This window comes from Panthera pardus, unplaced genomic scaffold, assembly GCF_024362965.1.
Source record: "Panthera pardus isolate Hobbes unplaced genomic scaffold, ASM2436296v1 HiC_scaffold_27, whole genome shotgun sequence".
In the NCBI taxonomy this organism is placed as follows: Eukaryota; Metazoa; Chordata; class Mammalia; order Carnivora; family Felidae; genus Panthera; species Panthera pardus.
The window spans coordinates 60,291,960-60,312,707 of NW_026526843.1; positions in this window are offsets into that span (position 1 = coordinate 60,291,960).

A 20,748-nucleotide genomic window follows, 5' to 3' on the forward strand; every position below is an offset into this window, starting at 1 on the left:
CAGAAGAAGAGAAATCATAAAGATCAGAGCAGAAATAAACTATATAGAATCTAAAAACACTATAGAGCAGATCAACGAAACCAAGAGTTGGTTTTTTGAAAAAATAAACAAAATTGACAAACCTCTAGCAGGCTTCTCAAAAAGAAAAGGGTGATGACCCAAATAGATAAAATCATGAATGAAAATGGAATTATTACAACCAATCCCTCAGAGATACAAACAATTATCAGGGAATACTATGAAAAATTATATGCCATCAAATTGGACAACCTGGAAGAAATGGACAAATTCCTAAACACCCACACTCCTCCAAAACTCAATCAGGAGGAAATAGAAAGCTTGAACAGACCCATAACCAGGGAAGAAATTGAATCGATTATCAAAAATCTCCCAACAAATAAGAGTCCAGGACCAGATGGCTTCCCAGGGGAATCCTACCAGACGTTTAAAGCAGAGATAATACCTATCCTTCTCAAGCTATTCCAAGAAATGGAAAGGGAAGGAAAACTTCCAGACTCATTCTAGGAAGCCAGTATTACTTTGATTCCTAAACCAGACAGAGACCCAGTAAAAAAAGAGAACTACAGGCCTATTTCCCTGATGAGCATTGATGCAAAAATTCTCAATAAGATACTAGCAAATCGAATTCAACAGCATATAAAAAGAATTATTCACCATGATCAAGTGGGATTCATTCTTGGGTTGCAGGGCTGGTTCAACATTCACAAATCAATCAATTTGATACATCACATTAATAAAAGAAAAGATAAGAGCCATATGATCCTGTTAATCGATTCAGAAAAGGCCTTTGACAAAATCCAGCACCGTTTCTTAATAAAAACCCTTGAGAAAGTCGGGATAGAAGGAACATACTTAAACATCATCAAAGCCATTTATGAAAAGCCCACAGCTAACATCATCCTCAATGTGGAAAAACTGAGAGCTTTTTCCCTGAGATCAGGAACACGACAGGGATGCCCACTCTCACCGCTGTTGTTTAACATAGTGTTGGAAGTGCTAGCATCAGCAGTCAGACAACAAAAGGAAATCAAAGGCCTCAAAATTGGCAAAGATGAAGTCAAGCTTTCGCTTTTTGCAGATGACATGATACTATACATGGAAAATCCGATAGACTCCACCAAAAGTCTGCTGGAAATGATACATGAATTCAGCAAAGTTGCAGGATACAAAATCAATGTACAGAAATCAGTTGCATTCTTATACACTAACAATGAAGCAACAGAAAGACAAATAAAAAAACTGATCCCATTCACAATTGCACCAAGAAGCATAAAATACTAGGAATAAATCTAACCAAAGGTGTAAAAGATCTGTATGCTGAAAACTATAGAAATCTTATGAAGGTAATTGAAGAAGATATAAAGAAATGGAAAGACATTCCCTGCTCATGGATTGGAAGAATAAATATTGTCAAAATGTCAATACTACCCAAAGCTATCTACACATTCAGTGCAATCCCAATCAAAATTGCACCAGCATTCTTCTCGAAACTAGAACAAGCAACCCTAAAATTCATATGGAACTACAAAAGGTCCCGAATAGCCAAGTAATTTTGAAGAAGAAGACCAAAGCAGTAGACATCACAATCCCAGACTTTAGCCTCTACTACAAAGCGGCAATCATCAAGACAGCATGGTATTGGCACAAAAACAGACACATAGACCAATGGAATAGAATAGAAACCCCAGAACTAGACCCACAAAAGTATGGCCAACTAATCTTTGACAAAGCAGGAAAGAATATCCAATGGAAAAAAAACAGTCTTTTTAACAAATGGTGCTGGGAGAACTGGACAGCAACACGCAGAAGGTTGAAACTAGACCACTTTCTCACACCATTCACAAAAATAAACTCAAAATGGATAAAGGACCTGAATGTGAGACAGGAAACCATCAAAGCCCTAGAGGAGAAAGCAGGAAAAGACCTCTCTGACCTCAGCCGTAGCAATCTCTTACTCGACACATCCCCAAAGGCAAGGGAATTAAAAGCAAAAATGAATTACTGGGACCTTATGAAGATAAAAAGCTTCTGCACAGCAAAGGAAACAACCAAAAAAACTGAAAGGCAACCAACAGAATGGGAAAAGATATTTGCAAATGACATATCGGACAAAGGGCTAGTATCCAAAATCTATAAAGAGCTCACCAAACTCCACACCCGAAAAACAAATAACCCAGTGAAGAAATAGGCAGAAAACATGAATAGACACTTCTCTAAAGAAGACATCCGGATGGCCAACAGGCACATGAAAAGATGTTCAACGTCGCTCCTCATCAGGAAAATACAAATCAAAACCACACTCAGATACCACCTCACGCCAGTCAGAGTGGACAAAATGAACAAATCAGGAGACTATAGATGCTGGAGAGGATGTGGAGAAACGGGAACCCTCTTGCACTGTTGGTGGGAATGCAAATTGGTGCAGCCACTCTGGAAAACAGTGTGGAGATTCCTCAGAAAATTAAAAATAGAACTACCCTATGACCCAGCAATAGCACTGCTAGGAATTTACCCAAGAGATACAGGAGTACTGATGCATAGGGGCACTTGTACCCCAATGTTTATAGCAGCACTCTCAACAATAGCCAATTTATGGAAAGAGCCTAAATGTCCATCAACTGATGAATGGATAAATAAATTGTGGTTTATATACACGATGGAGTACTACATGGCAATGAGAAAGAACAAAATATGGCCCTTTGTAGAAACGTGGATGGAACTGGAGAGTATGATGCTAAGTGAATGAAGCTATACAGAGAAAGACAGATACCATATGGTTTTACTCTTATGTGGATCCTGAGAAACTTAACAGAAACCCATGGGGGAGGGGAAGGGAAAAAAAAGAGGTTAGAGTGGGAGAGAACCAAAGCATAAGAGACTCTTAAAAACTGAGAACAAACTGAGGGTTGATGGGGGTTGGGAGGGAGGGGAGGGTGGGTGATGGGTATTGAGGAGGGCACCTTTTGGGATGAGCACTGGGTGTTGTATGGAAACCAATTTGGTAATAAATTTCATATATTGAAAAAGAAAAAGAAAAAAAAAAAAAGAAAAAACAAAACTGGAGGTGTCACAATTCCAGACTTCAAGCTATAAATCTCTAGTAATCAAAACATTATGGTACTGGCACAAAAATAGACACATAGATGAATGGACTAGAATAGAAAACCCAGAAATGAACCCTCAACTATATGGTCAATTAATCTTTGACAAAGTAGGAAAGAATATCCAATGTGAAAAGACAGTCTTCCGCAAATGCTGTTGGAAAAACTTCACAGCTACATGCAAAAGAATGAAACTGGACCACTTCCTCACACCATACGCAATAGTAAACTCAAAATTGATTAAGGCCCTAAAGTTGATAACTGAGACCATAAAAATCCTAGAAAAAAGTACAGGCAGTAATGTATTTGAAATCAGCTTTAGCAACAGTTTTCTAGCTATGTCTCTTGAGGCAAGGGAAACAAAAACAAAAATAAACTATTGGGACTATATCAAAATAAAATGCTTCTTCACCATCAACAATCAACAAAATCAAAAGGCAAAGTACTGAATGGGAAAAGATATTTGCAAAGACATATCAAATAAAGAGTAGTATCTAAAATACATAAAAAAACTTATAAAATTAAATACCCAAGAGACAAATAATCCAATTTAAAAATGGGAAGAAAACATGAATAGGCATATTTTCCAAAGAAGACATACAGATGGCCAACAGACACATGGAAAAATGCTCATCATCAAAACTACAATAATATCTCCTCACACCTGTTAGAATGGCTAAAATCAAACAGAAAAGAACAAGTGTTGGTGAGTATGTGGTAAGGGGTACCCTCATGCACTGTTAGTGGGAATGCAAACTGGTGCAGCCACTCTGGAAAACAGCAGGGAGATTCTTCAAATATTTAAAAATGGCTTAGTTTTTTGAGCAATAAACTCTTGATTTCAGCTCTGGTCATGATCCCAGGGTCATAGGATCAAGCCCGGTATCCGGCTCCATACTGAGTGTGGAGCCTGCTTAAGATTCTCTCTCTCTGCCCCTCTCCCCAACTTGTACTCTCTCTCTAAAATAAAAATTGATTAATTAATTAATCAGTTAATTAAAAATAGAACTACCTTATGATCCTGCAATTGCACTACTAGATATTTACCCTAAGAATACAAAAATACTAATTCAAAGGGATTCATGCATCTCTATATTTACTGCAGCATTATGAATAATAGTCAAATTATGGAAGCATCTTAAATATATATATGTATATGTATATGTATATACATATATATATTTAAATATATATATAATGGAATGTTAATCAGCCATAAAAGAATGAATTATTGCTGTTTGCAACAATATGGATACAGGTAGAGAGTATGATGTTAAGACAAATATACCATCCAGAGAAAGACAAAACTATATGATTTCACTCATGTGGAATTTAAGAAAGAAAACAAACAAACAAAAAGAGTGAGAGATGATCCAAGAAGCAGATTCTTAATTATCAAACAACAAACTGATGGTTACCAGAGGAGAGGTTGATGGGGAGGTGGGTAAAATATGTGATGAGGATTAAAAAGTACACTTAACATGATGAGCACTGAGGAATGTATAGAATTGTTGAATCACTGTATTGTACACCTGAAACTAAAATAACACTGTGTTAACTATACTGGAATTAAAATTTTAAAAAATAAAGATTATACTTGTGATGAGCACTGAGTCATGTCTAGAAGTTTGGCATCAGTGGATTATACTCCTGACACTAATATGACTCTGTATGTTAATTATTCTTCTATAAAAATAAAACCATTCTATTCACCATGGTACCAAAAAGAATAAAATACATAGGAATAAACTTAACTGATGAGGTGAAATACTTATACTTTGGACAATAGAACACATTGTTGAAAGAAAGTGAAGACAACACAAACAAATGGAACAATATTCCATACTCATGGATTGGAAAAATTAGAATTATTAAAGTATCCATAGTAAGCAAAGCAACATACAGATTGGATGCAATTCCTATCAAAATACCAACGTCTATTTTCATAGACCTAGAACAAATTATTTGTATGGAACCAGAAAAGACCCCATATAGCCTAATCAATCCTGAAAAAGAAGAAAGCTGGAGGTGTCACAATCCAAGACTTCATGATATACTTCAAATCTGCAGTAATATAGATAGTATGGTATTGGCATGAAAACAAACATATAGATTAATGGAAAAGAATAGAGGGCTAAGAAATAAGTCCATGGTTATATGTCAATTGATCTTTGAGAAAGGGAACAAGAAAACACAATAGAGAAATACAGTCTTTTCAATAAATGTTGCTGGGAAAACTGCCCAACTACATGTAAAAGAATGGAACTGGACCACTTTCTTACACCATACACAAAAATAAACTCAACATGTGAGACCTAAAACCATAAAACTCACACTAGAAAACATAGGCAGTAATTTCTTTGACACTGGCTTTATTAAACATTTTTGTATTTATGTCTCTAAATGCAAGGAAAAGAGAACTAATTTAAACTATTTGGACTACACCAAAATAAAAAGATTTTGTACAGTGAAAGAAACCACCAGAAAAACAAAAAGGCAAACTACTGAATGGGTAAATATATTTGCAAATAATATATGCAATAGGGATTAATATCCATAATATATAAAGAACTTGGACGACTCAGTACCAAAAAATATACAGTTTGATTAAAATATCAGCAGAGGGCATGGACATGAATATGTATTTTCCCAAAGAAGACCTAAAGTTTACGAACAGACACATGAAGAGATGTTTAACATCGCTAGTTATCAGTGAAATGCAAACCAAAACCACAGTGAGATATAACCTATACTTGTCATAATGACTAAAATCAGAAAGATAAAACTTAACAAGTAATGATGAGGATGTGGAGAAAAAGGATCTCTCATGCACTGTTGGTGGAAATGTATATTCTTACAGCCACTTTAAAAAACAGTATGGAGGGTCCTCAAAAATTAATAGAGGGGCACCTGGATGGCTCAGTCAGTTGAGCGTCCAACTTTGGCTCAGGTCATGATCTCGCAGCTCCTGAGTTCAAACCCCGCATCAGGCTCTGTGCCAACAGCTCAGAGCCTGGAGCCTGCTTCAGATTCTGTGTCTCCCTCTCTCTACATCCCTACCCACTCGCATTCTGTCTCTGTCTCTCTCAAAAATAAATAAACATTAAAAATTTTTAAAGAAATTAGTAACAGAAATACCATATTATCCAATATTCCATTACTGGGTATTTTCTCAAAGAAATGAAAACATTAATTTGAAAATTAATTTGAAAATATACGGAATTATTTACAATAGACAAGATATAGAAGCTACCTAAGCATCCATCAAAAGCAGAATGGATAAGGAAAATGTGGCCTATATTTACAATTAAATACTAGGCAACCATAAAATATTATGAGATTTTCCATTTGCAACAATGTGGATGGACCTAGAGGGTATTATGCTAAGTAAAAAAGTCAGACTGAGAAAGACAAATACCATATGCTTTCACTCATAGGCAGAATCTAAAAAAAAAAAAAGTGAATAAACAAACAACCACAGAAATAAACCTATAAATATAGAGGGGAAAAAATGTTTTTTTCCAGAAGGAAGAGGGTGAGGGGATGGGCAAAATGCATGAAGGGGAGTGAGAGATACAGGCTTCCAGTTATAGAATGAATAAATCATGAGAATAGAAAGTACAACATAGGAGATATATATAATAATATTGTAATAGTATTGTATGGTCACAAATGATAGCTACACTTGTGATGAGCTTAGCATAACATATAGAGATATTGAATCACTGTGCTATACACCTGAAACTAATGTATTATTTTGTGCCAACTATACTGAAATAAATTTTTTTTAAATGCTTCAACAATTGTGAAATTTACTGTTAATTCAGCTTTGATCACATCTCATATTTCTTTCCAGAACCCCACCTATGGAGATGAAGCAAGCAGGTGGATGTTGCTAATGCTATTTTCTTTTTTAAAAAAATATTTAAGTAAATTCTTATAGACTATTTTATGCACTGGGGAAAATATTTAAAATTTTGAATGTTTGCTTGTCATAATTCATCACGCTTTTAAAATTATATGTAATGGCAGCCCACCCAGCAAGGCAGAGCCCCCGAAGACTGTCTTCCAAAAGCAGAGGGGTTGGACTCCATGAGTTCTGACAGCCAGCAGGACTTAACATCTGGAACGTTAAAAGTCAACAGTTTTGCTTTCGGAGAGTGGGGAGGGTGAGAGGACGCCGGGAGGGAGAGTTGTGGAGCCTCGGTAGGACAGTGGGGGAACAGAGGGGAAACATGTCCCTCTCCCATCCCCTAGCCGAAATTCCAAAGGGAACCAGTTCTTGTCACCTTATTTGCTTCCATCTCGCAGACGCCCAAGGCTGTGCTTCTGTGGATCAATCCCTCCTATGGGCCTGCCTCCCTCCCAGTGCTGCAGGGCCCCTCTTGCAGGGTCCACCTAAGGCAAAGGGAGCTAAACCTGCCCCTCCTGCCCCGTGCAGCTTGCTAATATGCCCTTGGCCAGATCCCATCGAAGCAGCACCAAAAGCCTGACAGTGTGCAAGAAGCACAGACAGGGGCCACACAAGTCCACAGTCAATAGCTCTGCTCTCAGAGAGTGGGAAGGGCGAGAGGATGCCAAGAGGGAGAGTTGTTGAGCCCTGGAAGATAGAGCTCAGCTTGGCGGGGGAACAAAGGCGCTGGCAGGAGCCATTTCCCTCTCCCATCCCCCAGCCAAAACTCCAAAGGGAACCAGTTCCTGTCACCAAACTTGCTTGCACCGCGCAAACACCCAAAGCTGTGCTTCTGTGGATACATCCCTCCTATAGGCTTGTTTCCCTCCAGGTGCTGCAGGGCCCCTCCCGCAGGGTCCACCTATGGCAAAGGGAGCTAAACCTGCCCCTCCTGCCCCTGTGCAGCTTGCTAATACACCCTTGGCCAGATCCCATCAAAGCAGCACCACAAGCCTGGCAGTGTGCAAGAAGCACAGACAGGGGCCACACAACTCCACAATAAGTCCTGCCCCTGGGAGAGGGGAAAATAAGGTACACAGCAGTCTGACTGTGGCCATGCCCACAAACACAAGTTTCTCGGGACAGCACAGGGAAGTGCCCTGCAGTTTGGAGCCACCGCAGGGACTACCCAAAATGATGAAATGGAAGAATTCTCCTCAAAAGAAACTCCAGGAAGTAGCGACAGGTAGCAAATTGATCTAAAACTATTTAAGCAATATAACAACAAGAATTTAGAATAATAGTCATAAAATTAATAGTTGGGCTTGAAAAAAGCATAGAGGACAGCAGAGAATCTATTGCTACAGAGATCAAAGGACTAAGAAATAGTCATGAGGAGCTAAAAAATGCTATAAATGAGGTGCAAAATTAAACGGAGGCAGCTATAGCACGGATTGAAGAGGCAGAGGAGAGAATAGGTGAATTAGAAGATAAAATTATGGAAAAACAGGAGGCTGAGAAAAAGAGATAAAAAAATCCAGGAGTATGAGGGGAGAATTAGAGAACTAAGTGATGTAATCAAAGGGAACAATATCTGTATCGTAAGAATTCCAGAAGAAGAAGAGAGAGAAAGGGGCTGAAGGTGTACTTGAACAAATCATAACTGAGAACTTCCCTGACCTGGAGAAGGAAAAAGGCATTGAAATCCAAGAGGCACAGAGAACTCCCTTCAGATGTAAATTGAATCAATCTTCTACTGGGTTTTGTATGGAAACCAATTTGACAATATATTAATTTCATATTAAAAAATAAAGTTAATATGACAGAACCAAAAAAATAGTTTTTAAATGAAGTAAAAATTAAAAAAATATGTAATTTATTGATGATAAAAATAATGCATGTAAAAGTGAATATTAGTTGAAAAATAAGCTGTAGTAGAATATATGCAGCATGATTTCATTTATATGTATTTGAAACAGTACAAATCTTAGTATGAATTGTTTATGTCATATAGTATGTTACATCTTTTGTTGTTTTCAAAATAGTCACATTTTGCAATTTTATCTTTGTCTTACTAAAATTTGGGGGAAGGTTTGAATTCTTTTTTAGATCATTTAAAAATATATTGGTTTACTTTATATTAAGTACAGGTTTTACAACTTTTTAATGATTATGTGTTTTATAGTCTGCTTTTTAACATATATAATTTGTTGACACTTTCATAAATGGCAAATATGACAAATTTTATGGAATGGAAAGAAGGTATATTATTACTTTTTAATGTAAGAGTTTGATATTTATCTGTTCAGTTTTTTTAAGTATACTATTCTAACTATGCCTTATTTTTTATTTTGTATTAAGTTGATCTATTAAAGATTGAGGTTCATTACCAGCTCTAATTATTTTAAAATTTCTATCCATTTTTCTTTGTAATTCTAATAGATTTGTATTTAATGTAACATATACAGAGAGATTCAGTGTTATTCCTTTATTGGTGATGAAAATCTCTTAACATAACCCAGGATCTTTGTTATATCTAGTGTTTCATCTTTGTTATATCTAATGTTTCACCTTGAGTTTCACTTTTTATGATAGTAATTATATTTGCTTGTCTGATCTTTTTTTGCATTTGCCCAATATGTATTTGACCATTGGTTTACTTTTGCTTCTAAATTTTTATGTCACCATTTTAAATCAATATTTCTTTTAAATGTTTAACATTTTATGAAGATAAATTTCAAATATACACAATAGTAAAGATAATTCTAAATAATCCTGAGCTTTAATAATTACCAACATTTTCCCAATCTGGTTTCATCTAGTTTCTTATCACCTTTTTCCTATATATCTTTTATAAATAACATGTAGTTGAATTTTGTTTTTTTTATTTTGGGACACTTTTGAATAACTTATCTTTATTCTTCCAAATGATTAATTAGTTCTTTGCTTTTTACCTTTCCATGATGCTTTCTTTTATCTGTTGTTAGTTGTTTTTCCAAAATAGACATCACTGGCAGTTGCCACCTATCAAAGTTTGATTGTTTCTTCAAGGTCAAGGTCAAATGCTGCCTCTTTCATTAAGATTATTCTGATTCCCTTCTAGTTATAATTTAAATCTACATTTTTTTTGTGTTGAGTATTTTATGTTTAAATATTATCATGGTCTTCCTTTATTACTATTATTTGTATAAATTTATATTCTAAACTAGGATGTATTCTACTCAATAGAACAGAAAGAATAGCTTCACTTATTAATGTATCCTCTACCTTCCATAATACCTTGCTATCACAGTGTCTTATGTTTATTAGATGCTTTCTTATAAATCTTATGTTTATTAGATGCTTTTGTTGGAGAGAATAGAGAAATGGTATGTTGTTTTGAAAAGTACAACTAACATGGGAGTTTGAAAATCAAAGTTATGAGATGAAGTATTTTCTGGCTTTATATACATTCCTTCTTTTCTCCTAAACTAGATTTCATCATGTGAAAGAAAAGAAACTATACCAAAGTGATTTAATACTCATCTTCTATGGTTTTTGTGATTGAGAGGGCCACACAGCTCAGTCATGCCATATGAGCTGCCCAAGCATTTCTACAGCCTTAGTTATCCAGTTCTACATTTTGGTGAGTTACCTGTGACCAAGTTACAGGAATCTGGAGTTGATAAAGTCTTTAAAATTAAACATGAAGTGCCCAGTTGAGCCTTTGTTAAGACTGACTGAAAACATTTTCTTCATGGTACTGAAAATATTCTTGTATTTAGTTACAAGGCAAAGAGTTTATAAGAAACTAATTTTCCTGTAACTGTGCTTTTTGATATGAATAGTTTATAAAAACAAGAGTGCTTAGGCAAGGCAATTCTTAATTTTCTGTGGGGTTGGCTTCCAGTCTGTCAGGAATTTTGACTGTAGACGTATTACCTCTCAGACTTGCCACAGAGCTTAAAAGCTGAAGTTGCTTTCTCTATGGTATGATGGCTTTGGTCAACACATGACAGCAAGTAGAGCCATATGTTTCTTCTACTATTACTGGTAGAATATTTTCTACCATTTATTATGTATAAGCCTAATAGTAATTTGTAAAAATCATGAATAAAGGAGTCAAACTGTCTGGATATGAAACCTCGCATGGGAGTGGGTTGTGTAATCTTTCTGGCCTTCAGTTTTCTGATCTCTAAAATAGAGCATTTAGCATAAAGTTTTGTTGTGAGGATTAAAATAATTAAACAATTCAATATTATAATAGTGTCCAAAATATAGTGTTAAATAAATTTTGATATTATCATGATTAAGAACTTAAGAACATAATAAATTATGTTTTCCCCAACTAATTACTGGCCTTCATGTAAAAAGATCATTCTTCCTCAACCCAATGGCATTTGGCTTGCACATATAATTTACCTCAGCTGACAGAATGTGAGATGTGACATAAGTAACATTGAAGCAGAAGTTTAAGAACCACCATATGGTCCCACACTTTCTCTGCCATAAATATTCCAGAGAGGTGCTACTCCTTTAACCTGTATTTCAGAAAAAAAAGTGTGCTGAAACTAACATGCAATATAAGAGAGAAGTACATTTTTGTTGTTGAAAGCTACTGAAATTTAGAGGTTGATTGTTCTGAAGATACTGATAACGTAGTGAAAACTGCTTGAAAGATATTATTTATTTTTCATTTGCTATGCTCTGAATTATTTGAAAATATTATGCAGAACAAGATTGCTCTCCAGTTCTTATTCCAGGATATTATTAGTTGTCTGACATTTATGTTGTACTTTGCACTGCAAATCCCAAATTTGACATTTATTTATAAGACTTTTGGTAAGTTAGAGAGGGAGGGAGGAAAGTCATAAGAGACTCTTAAAAACTGAGAATAAGCTGAGGGTAGATCCCCCCTCTGGGAGAGAGAGAGGGGAAAGTGGGTGATGGGCATTGAGGAGGGCACTTGTTGGGATGAGCACTAGGTGTTGTATGGAAAGCAATTTGACAACAAATTTCATATTAAAAAAAAACAAATTAAAAGAAAAGACTTTTGGGAAGTTATTAAATTTCACTTTGTTTTTCTCTTTTATAAAATAGAAGTAATAATAGTTCTTTTGACTATTAAAGTTGATCTCAACAGGTATGGTGAGAAAAATAATACTATCAAAATGTAAAACTAACTGAAACGCTTTCCTCCTTTTAGAAAATAAACCTAAGTCACATCAAGGTTAGAGCTATTTTGTTTAGAAATGTATATGGATGGTCCATTTTTGTTAAGAAAAAAAAAATAAGACTGCTTGGAAATTGACTGACACATAACTAAAAAACATAAACTCCAATATAAATTAGAATGTAAAGTACAGATTTAAACAAAATGTTTGCAACATATATGACACATACAGGAATAAAACTTTTAATAAAATAATCACTTCTGAGTCAGTAAGTAAAAGCGGAATTCCCCAGTAGAAAAATAAGTGGCCATAATCTACCATTTTCCTTCATTAGCCATCAAAGCATTGTTGCTAAGCAAAACAACAATAAGGTATATTTTTCCTCTCAAATTAACACACTTTTTAAAGTTGATTTCTTTGTTTTGAGAAAGAGAGAGAGGCACAGAGAGAGAGAGAGAGAGAGAGAGAATCTCAAATCTCAAGCAGATTCCACACTGGCAGCACAGAGCCTGACTCACGAACCATGAGATCATGACCTGGGCTGAAACCGAGTCAGATGCTTAGCCAACTGAGCCACCCAGGCACCCCTCAAATTAACACACTTTTTAAAATGCTAATATTCTATGTGAGGGAAGTTACAGAAATGTGTAGAGGAAGAATGCAAATATTTGAAATAAGACTTTAGAGTTCCACTGTGAAATAATTTCAGAGGTACTGCGATTTTTACTGAGAAATATTTTAGTATGTTTAATAATTTAATATGCACAGTTGATTGTAAAAAGGAGGCTTTTACACCATTTATAAAACTTTTTTACTTGGAGCATTTTTTGGAAATTATTGTTCCATACAAAAGTCTTTGAGAAATATTTATCTACACAGTATCGAGTCCAAATTTTTAAAACTGATCAGTAAGGCCCCTTGCAATATTTTCTCAGATTTATTGTCTATATCAACTCTCTTCATGAGTCCCACACTCTTCTAGTCACCCACACTCTTCTAGTCACTTGCAACTCCTTATCTGGATTGTCCCTGTTACACTTATTTTTCTTTTTGTGCCCAATATTTCCCCCAAGCATGATATACATTGTGGCATTGAAAATGTAGACTCTTGATTGCTGCTACTTGGGTTCAAATTCTAAGCTGATATACTTCATCCAGTTATGATAAATATGATTAAAAAAACACTTTTTTTATGTGCTAAGTAGCAATTGCTGATATTTCCAGCCCATCGATCACTTAATAGTGAACGTGTACTATGCTTTCAGCACTATGCTAGATTATTGAAGAATAAAATTTTTTTATAAATGCTTACTTTTCCTTCCTGATGAGTTTCCTGAACAAGTTATTAACAATTCTCAATATCAAGCCTTGTGCTCTTGGAAAACAGTGAAAAAAAAATTTTTATCTTTAATTCAGCTTTAAATTTTTTTTTCTTTTAACTTGTTTAATTTTTTATTTTTAAAAAATTTTTTAATGTTTATTTATTTTTGAGAGAGAGAGACAGAGTGTTGAGTGGGGTAGAGGCAGAGAGAGACACACACACAGAAGCAGAAGCAGGCTCCAGGCTCTGAGCTGTCAGCATAGAGCCTGAGGTGGGGATTAAACTCATGAGCAGTGAGATCATGACCTGAGCCAAAGTCAGACGCTTAACGGACTGAGCCACCCAGGCGCCCCTTAATTTTTTATTTTTTAAAATTTACATCCAAATTAGCATATAGTGCAATAATGATTTCAGGAATAGATTCCTTAGTGCCCCTTGCCCATTTAGCCCATCCTCCCTCCTACGACCCCTCCAGCAACCCTCAGTTTGGTCTCCATATTTATGAGTCTCTTCTGTTTTGTCCCTCTCCCTGTTCTTATATTATTTTGGAAAACAGTGAACATTAAGGAATATACCCACTTCTGTATCTGAAGAAACATCTGACTGCAAAGAACTATCCTTTCCCATATGACTTAGATAAGATTCATGGATGCTCCCTTGTTTACCTATGACAAAACTAAAGACTTCCTAAATTTCCTTTTTTCTTGGCTTCATAAATGACTAACAAAAGTGTTTTGTGCTGACTGATCAGTAAGAAAAAACTCTTGTTAACCAAACTTTGGTTAAATTTCTCTCCTTTCCCAAAGACCTTGAACTTTGGTCCACCCATCATCCTGAGTCAGCATGCAATCCTTTTTGAAAAGAGGGTGACTCAGAGTAAACCATTTTTTGATGTAATTGATCACACTGCACTTTCATCCCACTTCTCTGCACCAAGTTCCTTCTAGATTTGTTTACTACTTTCATTAAAATAAGACTCCCGTGTATCCTGACCCTTGAGACATTTCAGACCTTATGGTCACAGCATTCTCCCCATTACAATAGTTTACTTCCCCCTACCACAATAGTCCCGTTCACCACTTTCAATAGTTTTTTGATGAAAGTATCTCCTTACTAAGTCTGGATTGGTTATTTCTTTTATAACTGACAGTAAGGACACAGGAATTAATAATTGTAGGGTATTTGATGAAGACATATAACAATATTAAATAGTATGATTTGTATACTAAAGGTCTTGGAAATTCTGAGAAGATAGAGATCTGTGTGTGTAACCAATCTAATGTGAGTTTACTCCTTGATGAGTCACAGGTGAAAACTACACCAGGTGGAATATGGCAAAAAGAAAGCTTTATTTGCAGCAAAAAAGGAGATCTTGGGGAATAACTTCCAAAGCTCTGACTCCTTGAGCAAGGTTGAATGGATTCATTTTGTTTAGGGTTAAGATATATATATATATATCTTATATATATATATACATATATATACACACACACACACACACACACACACACACACCCCACATCTTTATTCATTCAGCAGTCAATGTACATTCAATAAACTTCTCTTTTGTTCTGCCTCAGGTGAATTCTTTCACCTCCTGTACCATTGGTTTCCACCCTATCATTACCCCACATTGGGGGCCTCCATCTGATTTAGACACCATATTTGGTGGTCTCACATGGGGAGACTTTGTGCCCCCCTTCCACTTTTGGAGGAACCCCACAAAAGGAGCCTTTGTGAGTCCAGGACTCTCCCCAGATTCTCTGGGAATTTCTCTTGGGACTTTCCCTCAGTGGACCAACTCTAGTGCTCCTTGGGAAACTGATGATCTCCAGCCAAGATTACTCCTTGGTAAGGATATAAAGTTCCAAGAGTGAAACAACCAGACAGCCCTTGCCTGAAAGAGTGAGGGATTCCCCCTTTTGCCCTTTGGAGGGACCTTTCCCTCCCTCTCCTTTCTCTTTTCAGCCCTTTAGCCATCTAACCCTCATACCTCCAGACAACTGAAGACTTACCACCAGGGTGGCTCCCTGGTGTGGTCTAAAGGCATGAGGGCAAAAAAGTCACACTGTCTGTGCCTGTGAGGGTGAAGGACTCCTTTTCTCTGCTTTCTCATTCCATTTTCCGAGGTCTGTTTCCAAAGTCCAGCACAATTGGCAGCTCACCCAGGGAAAATCCACACACATTATGGACTCAGTTGGGACCCTTTTCTGACACTGGCTGACTCTCAGCCGCCTGGTTTCTTTCTGCCTCTGCCCCTTTTCCTCTGTATCTGCAGATCCAGCTGACATATTTATCTGTTGGCAAAGAATGTGGACGTTCCTACATGTCTGAGTTGTGAGTCCTACCTCTCCTTTTTCTGACTGGGTCTGACCAAACCAGTGTCTGGCTCTCCCTATTGCCAGGGGACACCCCAACAAGAAGTACCATTCCATTTGTCACGAATCTCTTGATGGAATATCCCAATATGATGGGACACCCCAAAAGAGTCAGTCACCCAATATTTGCTGAGACTCTTCTCCATGGTGGGACACCACCAGAAGAATCAGTTGCTTCATATTAAGTCCAGTCTTTTTTTAGGTCAGCGGGATGCCCTGACTGAAATTGAGACCACAAGTCAGAGTTCCATTCCTTTTGGTAGGATGCCCCTTTGGGAATCTGCAGTGATGTGGTTTGAAGTGTTGGGTTTTGGAGCCCGCAACTAAGAAAGAATTCTTGAGATATCTTCAGCGCAAAAAGGTGGTTTGTTAAATCCTGGGGACAGGACCAATTGGCAGAAAGAGCTGCACTGGGTGTGACTGATTATATACTTAGGATTTGGGGAAGTTAGTGTTATGCCCAGAATTCGTGATCCCCAAAGACCACTAGGGAGCCGAGTTCGATGCAAAAGCAAAAGAACCTTTATGCGAGCTAGCTCGAGCTCAATCCCCTACCTGCACCGACGCAGCGGTGAGATACCAGGGAGAGAGAGCGAGTTTCAAAAGCACAAAGGTTTTATAGGGGTCTAGGGGCAGTTGGTGAGGTAATGGCTGTGGCCTCAGCCGATTGGCTGGGGAAGGGTCGTGGCCTCGGCCGATTGGCTGGGGAAGGGTCAGAGTCCTGTTACGCAGGTCGCTGGGCGTGTTTTGATCAGGAAGTTTGAACGGGTGAGCGGGAGGTTACTCAAGGGGAGGAGGCGCGGTCTGAGGTTTCTGTGATTTTCCCGGAAAAGGGGTCATGTCGGGGACATAGTCACTCAAGGTGGAGAACACAGAACAAGATGGAGTCGGCCGGCGTAGGCCCGCCCTTTCAGTTAGGAAGTTAGGAAGATAGGGGAAAGTTTCCAAAAGGACTTTCACATGCTAAATAAGTCTCATAGAATCCTGTAGGCTTAGTTACTACTGTCAAGTTAAAGCTGTTTCTTTTTTTTTTTCCTCTAGCAAAACATTAAGACAGTTGGGCATTCCTGGAAGAATGCCATATTCTGCCTATCTCAAATATCTGTCAGTGGGCTGTGGGTTATAAGGAAATGTTATTTTATCTACATTTCTTTCTGCCTTTGTTTCCCACACCAGGAAGCTTGTCTTTCCCACCCCCCTCTCTTCTTTCAGACTCACACTGGGGCTGTATTCTTAGAAGTTGGAACAGATTTAACCCCCAAGGCCTGAGGAAAAATGTCTCATCATTTTGTTTCCTGGCCTCAGTACAAACTCCTAGATCAAGAAGTATGGCCCTCCCCTGGAACTCTTATAATACTATTTTCCAGCTTGAACTCCTTTGCTGGAACTCCTCCAAATGGTCAGAAGTCCCATACATGTCTTGCTTGGTTTCATGGCCCTAAATCAGGACCCTGACCTAATAGCCTCTTGCAGAATGCTTTTGGCCAGTAACCAGCTGCCTCCTAACATATTGGATGCTGACTCTTTCAATGTTCTTCCTCCTAAAAGATATGAGGGCTTCTCCCTCATTCATATCCTTCGTTAATGGCTATGATAATTGGAGCCAACCATGGTTAGCCTACTGCAGGACAGGGACTTTAAGGAATATTCCAAAGGAACTGATGAAAATCATTTTGTTTCAGGTAAGTTCCCTGTCTTCTCTGGTCCTACATGAACTGCTTATATTTTCACTTGTTGGCAAGTAAAAACATAGCGTCTGCTCATCTGACCAAAGTGACAAGCCAAGCATTAGAACTGGGAGTCCTTTTCCTCTGCCTTCTGGCAGCAATTCACCTCTTCTACCTCTCCCTCCCCCTCTCCCTGTTTCTGCACCACCTTGAATGCATCCTGCATAACTGGTTCCTATACATCCTCCATGTGTCAAGCACCACTGATTCCTCCTCCTACCTGTTAAGGAGATAAGAGCACCCCCTTGAACTTACACCACCCACTTCAAATTTCCCCACCTGTGCCCCAGGTGAAAATTGACAATGGGGAACAAAATGATTGCCTTTTAAGTGGACCCAGGTGGAACATAATTCAGTATTTAAACTAATTTAAGTTTGTTGGTTTAATTAAGATAAACATGCCTTGGGGAATCTGGGTAGCTCAGTTGGTTAAGCTTCCAACTTCAGCTTAGGTCATGATCTCATGGTTTGTGAGCCCCACATTGGGCTCTCTGCTGTCAGCACAGAGCCCGCTTTGGATCTTCTGTCTCCCTGTCTCTCTGCACTTCCCCTATACTCTTGTTCCCTCTCAAAAATAAACATTAAAAAAAGATATACATGTATTTAGAGTTATCAGCATTAATTATAAAACTTTTTATTCTACCAAGATTTACTGAAGGTCAAATAAGCTCATGTTATCTCTGTTGTAATTTGTTACCAAAAGATGACTTTAAATAATGGTTAATTTTGTCTACCTCAAATTTTTTATGGATAATTATTAAGATAGTCTTTGGTAACCTGAAACTTTAAAATTTTGCTTGGATGATAGATTGGATTCAATTCATTGAACATCTAATTCTTTTCCAAATGATAAAATACTAAAGCGTTGATTACTGAATGTAGGTTGTGCTTTTGACCTATTGCAGAGAAACTAAGGATATTTGAGTCTGTTGGTAAACATACTTTGTGCTTAATAGATTCATAAATTTACCATTGAAACAATTCTGGTGTAACAGTTCACAATTGGTTGCTACTTAGTTTTCACTGGAGACTAAGGTTTCTAAGAGTTAAAACTTATTTCAGTTAAAACTGAAATAAGGAAAGCAATGATGTATGTAGGAAAGTAGGAAATGCATAAGAAAGATCAAAGAAATGGAAATACATTTTTGCTGAAGGTAAAATAAAGTAATTTTGTCTTAAATGGAACTGGTTGTTTGGAAAGAAAAGGCTTAGGAAAAAATCTGAATGCAAAAGAAAAGTGTAGGTTTGTGAAAAGAACTCTTTGGAAAGGAATTTTATGCCATCAGGATTGACTAAGATTGAAATTAATGGATTTTAAAAATACATAATGTAAGCTTGACATTTCACTTTCTTTCTGTTAAAAAGACAACATTTTCTTGGATTGTTGGTTTGCTCTTGATAAGAAAATGTAAACAAAGTTGTTTTCTCTCTTATTTGCCCCCAAAAAACCAGTTTCTATGTTTTGTCTTTATTAGCTCTTTGATTAGCTGTAATTCTATTTAGACATGTGTTCTAAAATTTTCTAATGTTTTAACAAACTTCCCTGAGATTTAAATCATATAGGAAGTCTCTGACTAATTAGGTTTGTTTATTTGGTATGTTGTGTTCTGGTATAAGGTCATCACTTGATATTCTGATTATAAATATGCTATATGTCACAGAAATAACTGAATTTCCTTATCAATTGCATCATAATGAACTCTCATATCAGATCCTTAACAATGTCAATTTCTGAGTTCTTTGTCATTTATAGTTATTGTTCTGAGGCTTTTGCAAAATGAATTTCATCTTTAAGAAAATTCATAAAAAGGACTTTTTTTTTTGTTTTTGATATCTTTAAAATCCTAAAACTAAAATAGGTAAGAATTTCCAGAACTAAAAGCTGCATTCAAATTGAACAAGAATTAGTAACATGGAACTAAACGAATTGAAAAAGATGATTATAGTTTTTGTGACTCTTGTTTGAAATATTGCTAGTTCTCTAATGTTTGCTCTTGTAGATCAAGGAAGCTCTCTTAAGATATCTATGCCTTACTGGGCACCTGGGTGGCTCAGTTGGTTGAGTGCCCAACTCTTGGTTTCATCTCAGGTCATAATCTCACAGGTTCATGAGATTGAGCCGCATGTCTTTAGGTTCTGTGCTGACAGCAAGGAGCTTGCTTAGGATTCTCTCTCCCTTTCTCTTTGCCCCTCCCTTGCTCTCTCTCTCTCTCAAAAAAAAATCTATGCTTTACAGAAATGTTATGAAGTATTCATTTGTTAACAAATTAAAATATTTAACTTTTCTGTCTACCTTAACCCTCTGAAATTCAAAAAGTCTCAGTGAGAATTCTTTCTTCCATTACAATCATAGTTATTTGCATAAGTTCAATAATAATCTGTTCTCCTTGAAACAGAACACCATTGGAAACATTAGTCATTTTACCAAGGCTTTGGCTGGATGTCATATTTGAGAGAGACATGCATAGACTCAGATATGAGAAGACAGCCTTAAGGAATTGAGGTTGACTTTATGAAAACATGGAGCCAAAAGAGCCCTTTGGAAATGCTGGCCTGATACCTTGCTTACAGACTTCCCAGCAGCTTTCCTAGGTGAGGAAAGAATGTAACTTCCTGGCAGTGCAGGAACCCCAGGATACTTTGGTCTTAAAGAGGAATTCACCCAAATGTACAGGTATTGCCAGCATGTCTGATGGCAAGTATTTGGCTTGGCTTCTGGTCTTGAGAGGCTACTAAAAGTTCAATCAAGATTCTTTATGAAAAGTTCCAGCAAAGAATAATTTAAAAGACCTATATAGTCAATCACTATTCTTTCTGAGCTTATGTAAATAATTAGGCCAAGCTTGTTAAATTGGACCTCTTTTGCAAACGAATTGGTCTTGATCTGGCTATCTCTGTAAATAAGGGTGATTTTAGAGAGAAAGGTTATATTTCAATAACACATCGTTATGGATGTTAAATTCTAGTTTTTATTGTGAATGTTTGTTGTTTGCCTAAGCTAGATAACTTGAAGTAAATTTCAGACAAATTGCCACAATAGCACATGTGTAGACAATCTTTGTGCTTGTTATACTGTGGAGATAATAACAGGACCCCCTGGATATATGATTATTTGAACAGCTGTAAAATGAGATGGATTCGCCAAGAGTTGTATA